Source organism: Notothenia rossii (genome assembly GCF_949606895.1).
Source record: "Notothenia rossii genome assembly, chromosome: 10".
Taxonomy (NCBI): domain Eukaryota; kingdom Metazoa; phylum Chordata; class Actinopteri; order Perciformes; family Nototheniidae; genus Notothenia; species Notothenia rossii.
Genome location: NC_136908.1, coordinates 39,120,439 through 39,133,606, shown reverse-complemented (window position 1 = coordinate 39,133,606; position 13,168 = coordinate 39,120,439). Strand labels below are relative to the sequence as shown.

The window sequence follows — 13,168 nt, the reverse complement described above, 5'->3', positions numbered from 1 at the left end:
CAGGCTTATAGTTCACCCTTCTCTAAAATCCTTCAACAATGACAATATTCATTGTAATTTAATAAATCCTTCCAACACACACTGTAAAAAATAGCCTACTGTAAGTTAAGAAATCATTCCAATATGTACATCTTCTGATATAACAACAATAACATTATAAATAGTAACATAGCTGAACATGGTATTGCACATTTAGCTTTGAGTGTTACTGACCTGAGATGTTTTTATTACATGAATTAAGGGGACTGAGGCTTTTTAACATACAGGGATGCAAACTCATCAGGTATGAAAAAGGTGACAAGGATCCGAGCCCCCGGCTCCCCCACCCCACGGAATATTGGCTTTAAAATGAGGAATAACAGAGGATTTTAGCAGTCAGAACAACTAAAGCAGCAGTGTTAATAATAACAGAAACGCCAAAGAGTCACATCTAATAGAAATATATAAAATCATTTATTTTAATTGTGTAGCAGTCAGTTTATAATTTTGGCAGCACTGTTGAGCATTTTGAAAATGTATTTTCATGCCTCTGTGCAAGGCTTAGTCTTTCTATCTTTATAGCCACATGGTGTAAAGTAACTAAGTTCATAAACTCAACAAGTACTATACTTGGGCAAAGTTTTGAGATACTTGTACTTTATTTAAGTATTTCAATCTTTTGCTACTTTGTTCTTCTACTCCATTACAGTTCAGAGGTACATGCTGTACTTTTCCTCCACTCCATGTATGTAGTAATACCTTTAGTTACTTTACAGATCTGGATGAATGATGTGAAATACAATCAAGTGTTAATTCCGACTTTAGTTCCACCTGGAGTAAATCCACAAGCTACCCTGCAGCAGAGTCCTGCATCGGGTCGGGTATCCGCGGGTACCCGACGGGTGACCCGCAAAAAAGGTGATTTGCGGGTGGTATTTTTTCAAACGCTTTTTTCCGGGTTCGCTTCTGGGTAAAATAAAGATGATGCGGGTCGGGTTGCGGGTGTTGCATAATAAATATATTTAAACAATAATAATTTAGTTTAATGTTTAAATCCTCAGACCTCTCCTCTGCGGGACCGAGCATAATCATAACCTCTGCAGTGCATCTATCTGCTGCTGAGCGCACCACATTCTGAATGGCTGAGGTGAAGCTCTCTATAGCAGAGAATACAGCATTTTCAATAACTCTTCCTCAAGAGCGAAATCCAACGTCTGGGAGGCTTTTGGTGTCATCCTAGATGGAGAAAATAACCAACATCCCAGGCTTTTTGAGCCAAATATGCAACTGCGTGTGTTAATAATTGCACGTTTTCACTGCTTATATATGCGGGTTCGGGTCGGGTTGCGGATCTTGTGCCGGCGGGTCGGGTCGGGTTGCGGAACTAATTGGCAATATATGCGGGTAGCGGGGCGGGTTCGGTATTGCACGTCACGGGTGCGGGGCGGGAGCGGGTCTTGAAAATCAGACCCGTGCAGGACTCTGCCCTGCAGTATACAAAGTCATTCAAACTAGCTGCACCTTTACCAGCTTTGAGAACACTTTCATGATCAATCTTTATAAAACATATCATATCTATTATTCTGAAATGGACCAATCTGCACAATGACTACTTTTACAGTCGCTACTTTCACTATATTTTGATGATAATACTTTTCTACTTTTACTTGAGGAACATTTTGAATGCAGGACTTTTACTGTAACAGAGTATTCCTACACTCTGGGACTATTACTTTTACTCAAGTACAAGATCTGAGTACTTCTACTTTTACTCTAGTACAAGATCTGTGTGCTTCTACTTTTACTCAAATACAAGACCTGAGTGCTTCTACTTTTACTCAAGTACAATATATATATACTTATACCACCTCTGTTTATAGCCTATGAAAAAAACTATTAGAAATAGAAGGCTAAAGCTAACGTTAGCAGATAGTGACAATGTAGGCTAGCTAGCTAGCTCAACGATTCCTTAAGTAATATTGCCACAGAAAAACGTTTCAGTTCACATCACGCTCTGCCGCTCCGACAGGGAGCTCTGCTCTGAACACCTGAACGGCCCGTTCTAACAGCTGTTCACCAGCGGTCCATTCTGTGCCACAGTGACTCCGGACGCACAGTTAATATTAACGAACGCACCCGTAGGTAATGTAGCTGCTGAAGCTAGACCATCATCTCGGAGCAGCAGAGCCTTATTATACATCCATGAGCAGAGCCGACAGGCAGGAAGACTCGAGCACACAGCTCGTACTTCATTATAATATATAAAAAAAGAACACCATGCGTGTCATGATGGCACATAACAGCTCACGGCCGCAGATTACTCCGGGTTCCAGACCCCCCCATACCCCAAAAATATTTTTATTGCAGATCTACATGAATCACACAAACGACTTATTTTGGATTCAAAACGGTGAATTTCGCCGAAAGGTGACAAGTTTGCATCACTGAACATAGACAGAGCACAACTGAAACATAACATCTGAGATGTAACAACATAATACACTTTTGGGGATGCTTGGGACGTGAGTGAGGGACACGGCTTAGAACGGGCGTGTCGCCTGGCAGGACAGGAGAGTGTGTGCACCAGTCTGCCTTGATCTATGAATTCATTTCCGTGACATTCACTGCTGCCCACAGCTGTTTTATAGAAGGAAAACCTCCTTCACTTCATGAAAGTTTTTTAACCACACACACTTCTACACACACATGACGGGTGTTATTTTACCCATAAGGAACAAGTCGCTGCAAATTATCCCACTTATTACACGGCCACAATCTCAACAAAGTAACGACATGACTCCCAATATTAATTTAAATGCTTTTATGGATTTAGAAAATGTATTTATTGGTTTAAAAAATAGTTGTATTGATTTAAAAAATAGTTGTATGTATTGATTTAAATTTACATGCATCCGCTAAGAAAAATAGTCCGTTGTTACCGTTTTTTAAACAGTCTGAATGAAACGGCAGCTCTCAGCTGTGTATTTACATAACTAATGGTCCATCAACCACAGCTCTCTCCCCCCTCCCCCCTTGATCTTTCTTCTCCAGCAGCTAAATTAACGGTAGGTTACTCTGAGTGACAAGCTTACAGTTAGACACAACACTGTCATTGCAAGTGACCCTCAGTTAGTTGACCTTTAAGTTCAACTGCTAAATTCGTTACTGATAAAAAAGGGCTTCTACTGTACCTAATTACCTTAACACTAGAACCGCCAGAGGTTTTTGTATAGGCCTACCTAAACCCGTCAAATCCCGCTATTAGAATGCCATTTTTAACAACATAGGGTGCTACATAAAACACTTTCAGGAAAAGTCACGGACTGGGAGACTTTAATATTTTATTGAAAAAAAGTTACATTGCGTACACACAACACACATCACACAAATTGACCCGATTGGCGGTTCTAGTGTTAGCGGCGTTCGGTTCGAGCTTGACAGCTCCATACCGAGGGAGAGGCCTGCCGATGCGGAGCCTGAAGAGGCTTCAACAACGGCCACATCCGCCGGCATAGTGACACCGTCTGTATTAGTAGAAGAGTGTTTTTATAGCAATTGATCGCATCCGCGCTGCTGCGTCAGTCACCAGAGCATGCGTGTGTGACATATTTAGTAGCAGGATGTGCTCTGAAAAATAGGGCTCCCCGAAAGCAAATGGGTAATTCGAAAACTAACAGAGCTCCCTCTATACAAATCAAACTGTAGACGGTGTGAAAGCACCTATTGTTTTAAATAATGGTCGGAATGTGACCTGTGAGCCTTCTGAATTACCGTGGGACAGCACATTCTAAACTAAAATGTTCAATCAATAAAGTAACATCTTATCTTATCTTAATAATATCTTCATATTAATAATAATAATAAATCATACAGTATGTGTCCGAAAGGGAGCAGGAGGAAGAAAACACAAAAATATACTGAATATTAAAGCAAATGATTGTAAAGGTAAAAGTATGAGCATAACAAATAAAGAAGTGTAATGTAAACATTTACATTATAATTATGATTATTTAATATATAAAGACTATATATTATTGAATTACAAGATTAGATATACTTTAGTTGATCTAAAATATTGATGTGTTCAAATGCTCTTCAAAACACAACTGAAAGTCCATGAAACTTGTCTTTCTGTATTTGTGAATGAAGCGCCATCTCCTGGTTACAATCTGAAATTGACAATCTGGCAACGCCTTCTTGGAAAATAGTGGGAGGGCTTAACATTCCTCTATACTGGTCTTTGGCAGGTCGTAGGCAGGAAGCTGTAAGCTGGAGTCTGAAATTCAGTGCTACATCCAGAGGCGCGGGAAGGTATTTTGAGTAGGGGTTCTGAGGTGCTGGACTCCAGTGAACACTATTACGGGCACTATAGAGCACGCACAAAAAAACTCCCCACACGCAAACACACAGTAAAGCCACGACTGTTACAATGAAGACTCGATAATAAGCTCACGGCATATAGGCGGGGGTAAAGTGTTATTTTTTACGAGTGGGGAGCGGACCTCACCTCCTCTAGGGGGGTCCGGGGGGATGCTCCCCCGGGAAGATTTTTTTTAAATATTAAAGTTAAAAGCATCAATCTGGTGCACTTTGAGAGCAACATTAAGAGATCTATGGATACATCTCTCAACACCCAGATGAAACACAACTGTAAACAGATGTTCTTTGTCTTTATGGATATTTTACAAATCACTCCCCTTTCAAACTGTATTCTTGTTTTACTGCCATATAGTATTTCATAACTGTTTTTACTTTATTCTCTTATTTTTTTTATAACTATAATGATCATATGAAGGTGTGCCGTGGAAATAATCTTTTGAATAATTTTTGACCAAACCGTTTGAATCCCACTGAGATAACTTAGAATAAAGTTAACTATCTAAACACTCAGAGAGTCCTTTAGCTCACCTGAGCCTCTCAGTCTGAGAGGAGAGCTCTCCTCCAGCTTGTTGTGGAACAAACAGCTCCCTATGTCCGTTAGTGCAGCTAGCTAACCAGATGCTAACAACACGGTCCCTGCTGCTGGCACCGGTCCCTCTCTCTCTCCCCCTCTCTCACACACACTAAATGCGCTATTTCCGCACACACACAGAGCCGCGAGCTTGAATGACACAAGCACACTTTTATTTCCATGCAACTCTCTGATTGGTCTGGTGTCTTGCCTCTGTTGCATTCACTGAACACGGGAAATTACAGTCCTGCCGTCCTTTCTAGTGTCTTGATGAGGTTCACGTAAAGCACGGTTAATGTATTATATTATTGAGGTAGAATTATCCAGGGCTACAGAAAAAACATTCGGGGCAGGCCAAAATATTATTTTACCAACAATGTGGAATTTATTGGCTACACATTACACAGATTATGCACAGCGGGAGCAGCAATAACCATCAAATAATAATTCAGACAGGGGAACTCCGCACCCCCTGCCTGCCACTAGGGGGTGCTGCAGCGCCCTCAGCACCCCCCTTCCCGCGCCCATGGCTACATCTGTATATCGTAAAAAAAATAATAACTCATATCCCTGTTAAATGCATTCAATTAATGAAAACAACTATGAGACCGGGACTATTTTCACCGGGCAGGAATATGTCAACACTTCTGCCATGTTAAGAGGCCATGGAAAGTTTCAAAACATTATTACACATCACAACTCACTGTTCAGTCAAATTGACTTCATAGAATGTAGAGGTCATTGAACTGACTGAGCTGAGTTGAAATAATAACAACTTATGAAATTAAGTAGAAATTGCATAAATTGATATGTTAAGTGAAAGTAACTTAAAGACAAAAGTTTCAATAACTTAATGATCAAATCCTTTTTTACAGCGGCTCCATAATATAACTGGCAAAAATGTAAGAATTTCATGCATCGGCCTACAGTGGGAAAATTGTTTAATCTGTTGGAATAGAGTATAAATATCAAATATCACTACTTTTCTTCTAAATGAATTGCTGACATTACAAAATGCATGGTTTAATGTAATGTAAACATTTACATTATTATTATGATTATTTAATATATAAAGACTATATTTTCAAATGCTCTTCAAAGCAGTTTCTGTCAACTACGAAAGGCAACATCATTGCTGTATTTGTGAATGAAGCGCCATCTCCTGGTTAAAACCTGAAATTGAAAATCTGGCAACGCCCTCTTGGAAAATAGTTGGAGGGCTTAACATTCCATCTATACTGGTCTTTGGCAGGTCGTAGGCAGGAAGCTGTAAGCTGGAGTCTGAAATTCAGTGCTACATCTGTACACACTGTACAACACACACACAGCTCCTAAAGCAGTGGTTCTCAACTGGTGTGTCGCGACCCACGTTTGAAGTGGGTCGCGGATGTGTGAGTGAAGCCAAACCAATTGAAAAAATAATTTGGAATTTTTTCTTCTTTTTTTTTTTTGGTCAAAATGTCAAACTTTTATTTTGAATGCCCGATTTTCTAACGCTGTGCATGCAGTAGGCCAGGGGTATCAACCTTTTTGACCAAAAGAGCCATTTTGCTCCTTTTTCCAAAAAAATAATTGTCTGGAGCCGCAAAACCTATTTCATAGCTTGATAGCTAATAAAGTTGTATTTATTGTTATATCAGACAAAAACTACATTTCTTTTGCATTTATTAGGCAATTTATTACATTATATAAAACTGTTAACCTCTAATAAGAAACAAAGAACTCCTATAAGGAGAATTACAAATAATACACAGGCCTACTTTAAAATACATTAAACACAGCACTTGGGGAGTCCTCTGCACAGATGAAGGAAACAAATATATAATTAAAATGTGCCCACTTTGAAATAAATAAAACATATAGCTGCACCCTAAAAATAGTTAACGGTGGGGTAGGTAAGAATGGAGAAACCAGCACTAGTGTGCTAGAATTTGAAAATACACAACCGGAAAAAATCTGCCTCTTCCTTCAGACTTCCTTACAGAGCCCCTTCTCCAACACACACAAACGCGCACATGACCAATGAGGGCACGAGATAAGTTTGTGCACAGATGGAAGGCTGACAGGCAGGTAGGCCATCCAGTTATTTTAGCCGGGCCGGCTCAGATGATTGGTCGTACTTTTTACAGCGCTACGGCTTCCAGAGATTAATTTGTGTATGTATTTATTGTCAAAGCATTTAATATATTCATTGCTATCGGGATGTTAAGAGCATTCAATGGAATATAACAAAAAGTGTTTTCTGAAATAAATTACAAACCCCATTGAATTATGACTGAAGATCGTCAGCTGTCTTCCTCTCCCGTGTTGTTCCTCGATACATAAAGGCTGCAGCACTGTTGACAACTTCTCTCTAAATATCAAACATAGCGGGAAACCAGCATTGTTTTCTGTGAAAGCATATACTGTAACTCTGTCTACGCAGAATTAAATCCTGCGTTCCTCCGGTACTTTTCTTTGATTTATCCATAGTTCGCTCATCGAGCCGGGGGTCAGGTTATTCACCCGCAGGAAAAGGCGCTGGCGCGGGACCGTAGCAGGATGTGACGCATATTTTAGTTGACCTAATTAAAACTGTTTTGTTTTTTATTTATGTGTCACAGTATCACCTCAAAATACAAGATACGAAACATTTTCAACCGTGCAACAAAATATAAATAGTCCTACAAATACTTTTATTTTATTTCCTTCTTATTTTTGTCTTAGCTCAAGGGAGCCAGAGCAGAGGGCTTAAAGGGCCGCATGCGGCTCGAGGGCCCCGGGTTGCCGACCCCTGCAGTAGGCGTTGGACTGGAAGTACCGGAGACCATAAACGGTTTTGAAAACTTCTGTCACGTAGTGATCATACATTCAATAGAACATCTTTGCTGATCAAGATTGTAGCCGGAAGTCCCCACGGAGAATAACTTTGCGGTAGAACTACTCTTTATACATCCATGGGTACAACTTCAAATAAAAATAAACACATAATGAAATATGACCCCCGGTTTGATGATTGACAGGTCACAGAACAATGGGAGCTATCTACACTTACCCACAATTTAAAGTAATACACACAGACTATCTCCTCTTTACTCTTCTCTTTGTGAGGAGCAGCAAGTTCAGCGGTCAAAAGAAAGTGAAAAACAAACAATGGCATAACATATTATTAATATGTCGGGTTGTGATACATTTATTTATGTTTTTCTCAGAGTGTACCAGAATGCGTAGTTTATGTTAGTATTTCTAAAAATCTCCTTGGGGAGAATCCCACCAGACCCCCCTTCTGGGGATTGGTTTTCAGCACGTGTGCCTTTTTATACAGTTCAGCTTTGATTCCATCAACTCATAAACCTTTTTTAAAAGCATACTTTAGTTCTGTGAAGGGATATAACGGATATATGCACTGTACTTCACTTTAATGAATATTGAATGCTGAAAAGCGTATATATTAAAGCACGATTTTTTGTTGAATAGATTTGAGTGTTTAAAAATGTTGGGTCGCGATTTATTGACCAAGGCCCGAGGCCTGACCAGTTGAGAACCACTGTCCTAAAGCATATAATATCAGGCTACAGCCGTTTTGTATTTTATTATGTGAAGCACGAAATGGTCTTAGAAAAATATCAACTTTTTGTTTGTAGATATCTACTAAACTACAGCAAATACAGAGAGTAGGCCTGTTATACTGAGTGATATATATTATGCACACTTCTCTGCTTTCTGCACGGACCTCACAGCTGTTCTCACTGTAAACATCGTGTCGCGATGAAAGCAGTTACTAAAATAATAACCAGGGGATGCATGCAGAGCTGTCATTGGCTGAGATAAGTCCGTCACGACTCTTTCAAACATCACTGTTGCCGGAAATACATCCCCGGAGGTTGCGCGGAGGAGCCATTAGTGTATCCTTGGTTATAACTCCGCCAGAAAGCCGCCTGTTGCCGACCCATGCTTGAGGGCCTCATATACAGTATAGCCCTTAAGGCAGGGGTGTCAAACTCAAATACACAGTGGGCCAAAATGAAAAAATGGGTACTAGTGGAGGACTGGTTCAATGTTTATTGCAAAACATATTGAAATGAATTTATTGCACATATTAAACCTGGAACTAACAAAGCTTAAATTATTGCCAATAAAAACAACATTAAACATTAAATAATCAGTTGCATTCATTTCTTATGGCTCTATCTGCAGCTTTTCCAGAGTCATTTCTTATGATTACATTTTTCCACAGGCCAACAACAGCTTCAAAAACACTATTTCCCTCAAAGAGGAAGACAAACATGCCCTGTTGTCGTGAGAGAAAAAGTGCAGAAGGAAACATTGAAACTCAGTATGCTGCTCGGTGATGCTAGTTCAAGCCAGATACTTGGGTGCAAGTTCATCAATGTGTGGGCTCAGGCTCTGAGCTGAGGAGACCCTCAGGATTGTGTGAAGGTGTGCGTGCAATATACCAGCGGGCCGAAATTAAATCCACCAAGGGCCTGGTTTGACACATTCGCCTTAAGGTCTAATAATGAGACACCCCCTCCGCACCTCCAAATGTCTTTGAGCCCCCCTGCATATCAAATCCCAATTTAACCCCTGGGTGCAGCACTGAGATGTGAGGCATTACTGTCATCTCCTTTCAGCAGGAGAAAAAGGAAAAACTGAGGGTGATGTCCAAGCAAACTGATGCAAATCCAGAGGAGGTCAAACTTCTAATGAAGTCAACGTTCTACACGCAGCGTAAACAAGTCAACCAGGGGAAAAATATAAAATCCCTCCTGCAAGAGTGGCCGTTTTGGTTCGACAACTTTGGCATGGCAGTCCACTTCAAGGAACTCACAGGAAGTGAGCTTCAACAAACTTTCACACGGAATTTGTAGTCAGTGTATTACTTACATGTCTTTGGAGGAACAGGCAGGAGTACGGGTACGTATGTAAAGCTGTGGATGGGTGCAGCAGCGAAACGTATTTTAGCCACCTAAAAATTCAGTTTACGTGTACGTCATATTTATAATATTGTCACAAATGTACCCTGCTGCTTCAGTCCCTATCAGAAACAACTGAATCAGAAACTGTATAGCTGTCTGACAGCAAGGTAGAGCTTTGAAAATATTCTTTAATATAGCATACACTAAGAGTAATATTGTTTTAGTTTTTTTGGTGGCTTAACTATGTCCACAGCAGTGCATTGCTTAGCTGTCTGCTGGTTCTCCTCTCTGTTTCTCCTGTAGCTCCTACAACCCCCCTTCAAACAATATGAACTATCCCCTAAAAGCAAGTCAAATTGACATGACATGTATCTCCCCTTAACCTGCAAATACACATAAATACATTTTTGTATTGATGGTGAGCAATTTAACAGACCTTAAAATGTAATAACATGTGTGCTAAAATTGTTTTGTGAAATGTTTCAGGAAGACAAGTCTTGTTTTAATTTAGTTTTAATTGTGTTTTTCTTCTTTTTTAGGACGATCATGCTATTCTTCAAGGCGATTCATGCTGAGTGTGGATCGAAACATAGTACAGGACAACATCCCCTCCTTGGTTTCTGCCCTATCCATGATGTTTGGGAGCTATTATTGCTTCAACATCGCCTACCCGTCAGAGCTGGCGTCCACCCTGGAGTTTGTCCAGAGGTATGTGTTTTTTGGGATTGGTATATCCAACAATTTCTTTTATTAAACTGCAACAAATCTAAAGCAGCTGCTTCAGTGAATTGGGGGTTAAGATAATTGTCATTTTGGCTTCAAAATAAGATTGATGTGACGTTTTTTGTTGTTAGGCAAGCTATTTTATTATTAATTCTGTTGTTTGTTTGTATTTTTATTTTAAGGTGTTTTTTCTCCATCAACCCAGAGAAGGGCACCAAAGTGGAGAAGACACGCGCATCCCGTCTTCAGGTGAACCCGAGAGTCCTCACCTTGATACAGGAACTTTCCGACCATGAGTGGCGTGATGTCTGAATATGGACAGTAAGATCAATGGCATGTGGCGATGTGCCCAAGTTACAGTTTGTTTGATTGTTTAAATCGTATTTAAAATTTGAAGTGCCTTTTTTTTTATGTTCTTTTAACTAATTTTAAAATATGCAATATGTAACCCTCAAAATGTCAAACTATTCTTTTAAGGTCATTGTAGCCACTCTTGGGGTTTGCTGTTACAAAGTGAAGTTGCTTAAACAATCTTCGGTTGGCTTATGTGGATGTAAAAGCTCAGGACCTTACTGTTGAGTGTAAAAACGTTGACGTGTTACACTCCACTGGGTGGTTTTGTTTTGTTTTGCTTTCCACTTGGGTTTTTGCTTCTGAAGTGAAGGGTCTCTGCTGACCCTACCTCTTCACCTATCTCACTTAGACACACACTCACATGTGTTTTGCAACTGTAGCTTCATCACGTACACACTTCCTTTAGCAATGAACAAGACAATCCCTTATTTTGGCTAAGTTACAGCTCAGTCTGTGGCTGTGACAGTCGAGTATTATATTAAACAGGTGACCACTATAAGAGATGAGACATATAAAGTACTAAAATATTTAAAAACATTATTTCCCATAAATCATTTGATTTGATGTAAGTAACCTCTTAACTTTGTTCAGCTTGAATTTCCTGGACAATGTGAGCTGTTTGTTTATTGTGCAGCCTTAGTTTGTATGTTTTACCAATATGTATGTTGAGAAATGACAGATGTTTTTGATCACTGCTATTATATATAATACATTCTTGGAAAGGCAAGTTCTTGTTGGAATTTGTTCAACTTTTAATACAGTGGCTCTTGAGGTTTATCTAGCTTTGCATTTTTAAGTGCTTAATCTGTGTACCCTGGATTACATTCTTCACATTTCTGGTAATAGTCAAACATATATATACGAAGGCAGTGTAGTTTAAATGAAATCTTTCAATCTGACTAATGTATTGGAAAACCTTTTTTTTGCACTCAGCAGTAATCTTACAGGCGGTTATATACTATATATTTGAGATTGATATTCATAGAACAGTTTTTTCTGCATTTTAATTGTAATAAATATGTTTTACAGAAAATGTAAATTGCAGTATTTAGATGTTGCTTTCACCGTAAAACACCGCATTACACTGATGCTTTTACAGTTAAACAGTGTTATTTGTTTGGTATTTTTCTGTAAAATTGAATGCGATTCAATGTACAATATACAACATCTGCATGTAAATCTTACTGAAATAATCAGTTTAATAGCAACGTGATCATGCTAATTCAGCAGAAAAGGGCTGTTGAAATTACAGATTTAAAATGTAAATTACAACAGTTTTAAACCGTAAAATATACACGTTGTTCTGTAAAGGTGTTTACAGTTTACTGTATTTTTTACATCATTATTCTGGCAACAAAGCTGCCAGGTTTTTACCGTAAAAACAACGGGTTTTTTTTTACAGTGTATGTATGACATTTGTATCAAAATTGTATGTATGGATGTACATCACTATGTATGTAGTATGTACTGTATAATGTACACATGTAGAGTTGTAGAAAAGACATGGTGTACAGACAGTACAGTACACTCTGACTGTACAGTCAATACAGTGTGTATACTGTATACTAGGTGTGTAACAGTGTAATGCGTATAGTCTACCCTTCACTCTACCTTTCAGCAAAGTTTTAGGGATTTAGGCTCAGTCAGGTCAGGGACTGTTTGGTTACTTTTGTTTGGTAAATGAAATAAATGTTTGAACTTTGTAGTACTTCACTGTAGCTGCTGTCATAAGTCATTTGTAGACTAAGTGGCAAAAAGTGTTTTCTTTACATTTGTACTTTGTAGAGAAATGTAGACACAAGTTGGAAGGGAGCACAATAAACCTGACGAGTTTGAATTTGAGTTGATTATGAGTTTATTTTCAATTGATGATTAGCTCACAATATGTTCACTTTAGTTACTCCCACAACTTGACACAAGCCATGGGTTCAGGTCCAGACTTATAAGTCCGGACCTGAACCTGAACCTCTGGACTTGAGTCCGGACCTGAACCTAAATGTGAGTCCAGGTACGCAGCACTAATCATCACATTACCTGCCTCTGAGGTCTTCCAAAGCTTCCATCCAAAATCAGTTTAGAGAGCCCTGTTATGTAACTGACCTGAAATCATTGTCTCAGGGCAACATTCCTCCCACCACCTCCATCTCCTCAGCCTCCTACTCTGTAATGCAGACACAGGCCTGGTCTGGGCAGGGCTATCGCCTCCACCTACTACTTCCTGTTGTGTGAGCTCATGAAAAGCCACCGGACCTGCAGATCTGAG

The 13,168-nt window shown here is 39.4% G+C and overlaps 1 long non-coding RNA gene across 1 annotated transcript in view; it reads left to right on the top strand.

Moving 5' to 3' along the window:
- LOC307021477 overlaps positions 1–13,168 on the top strand; it is a 654,272-nt gene that overhangs the window by 19,477 nt on the left and 621,627 nt on the right. The gene's annotated exons all lie outside the window — the stretch shown is intronic.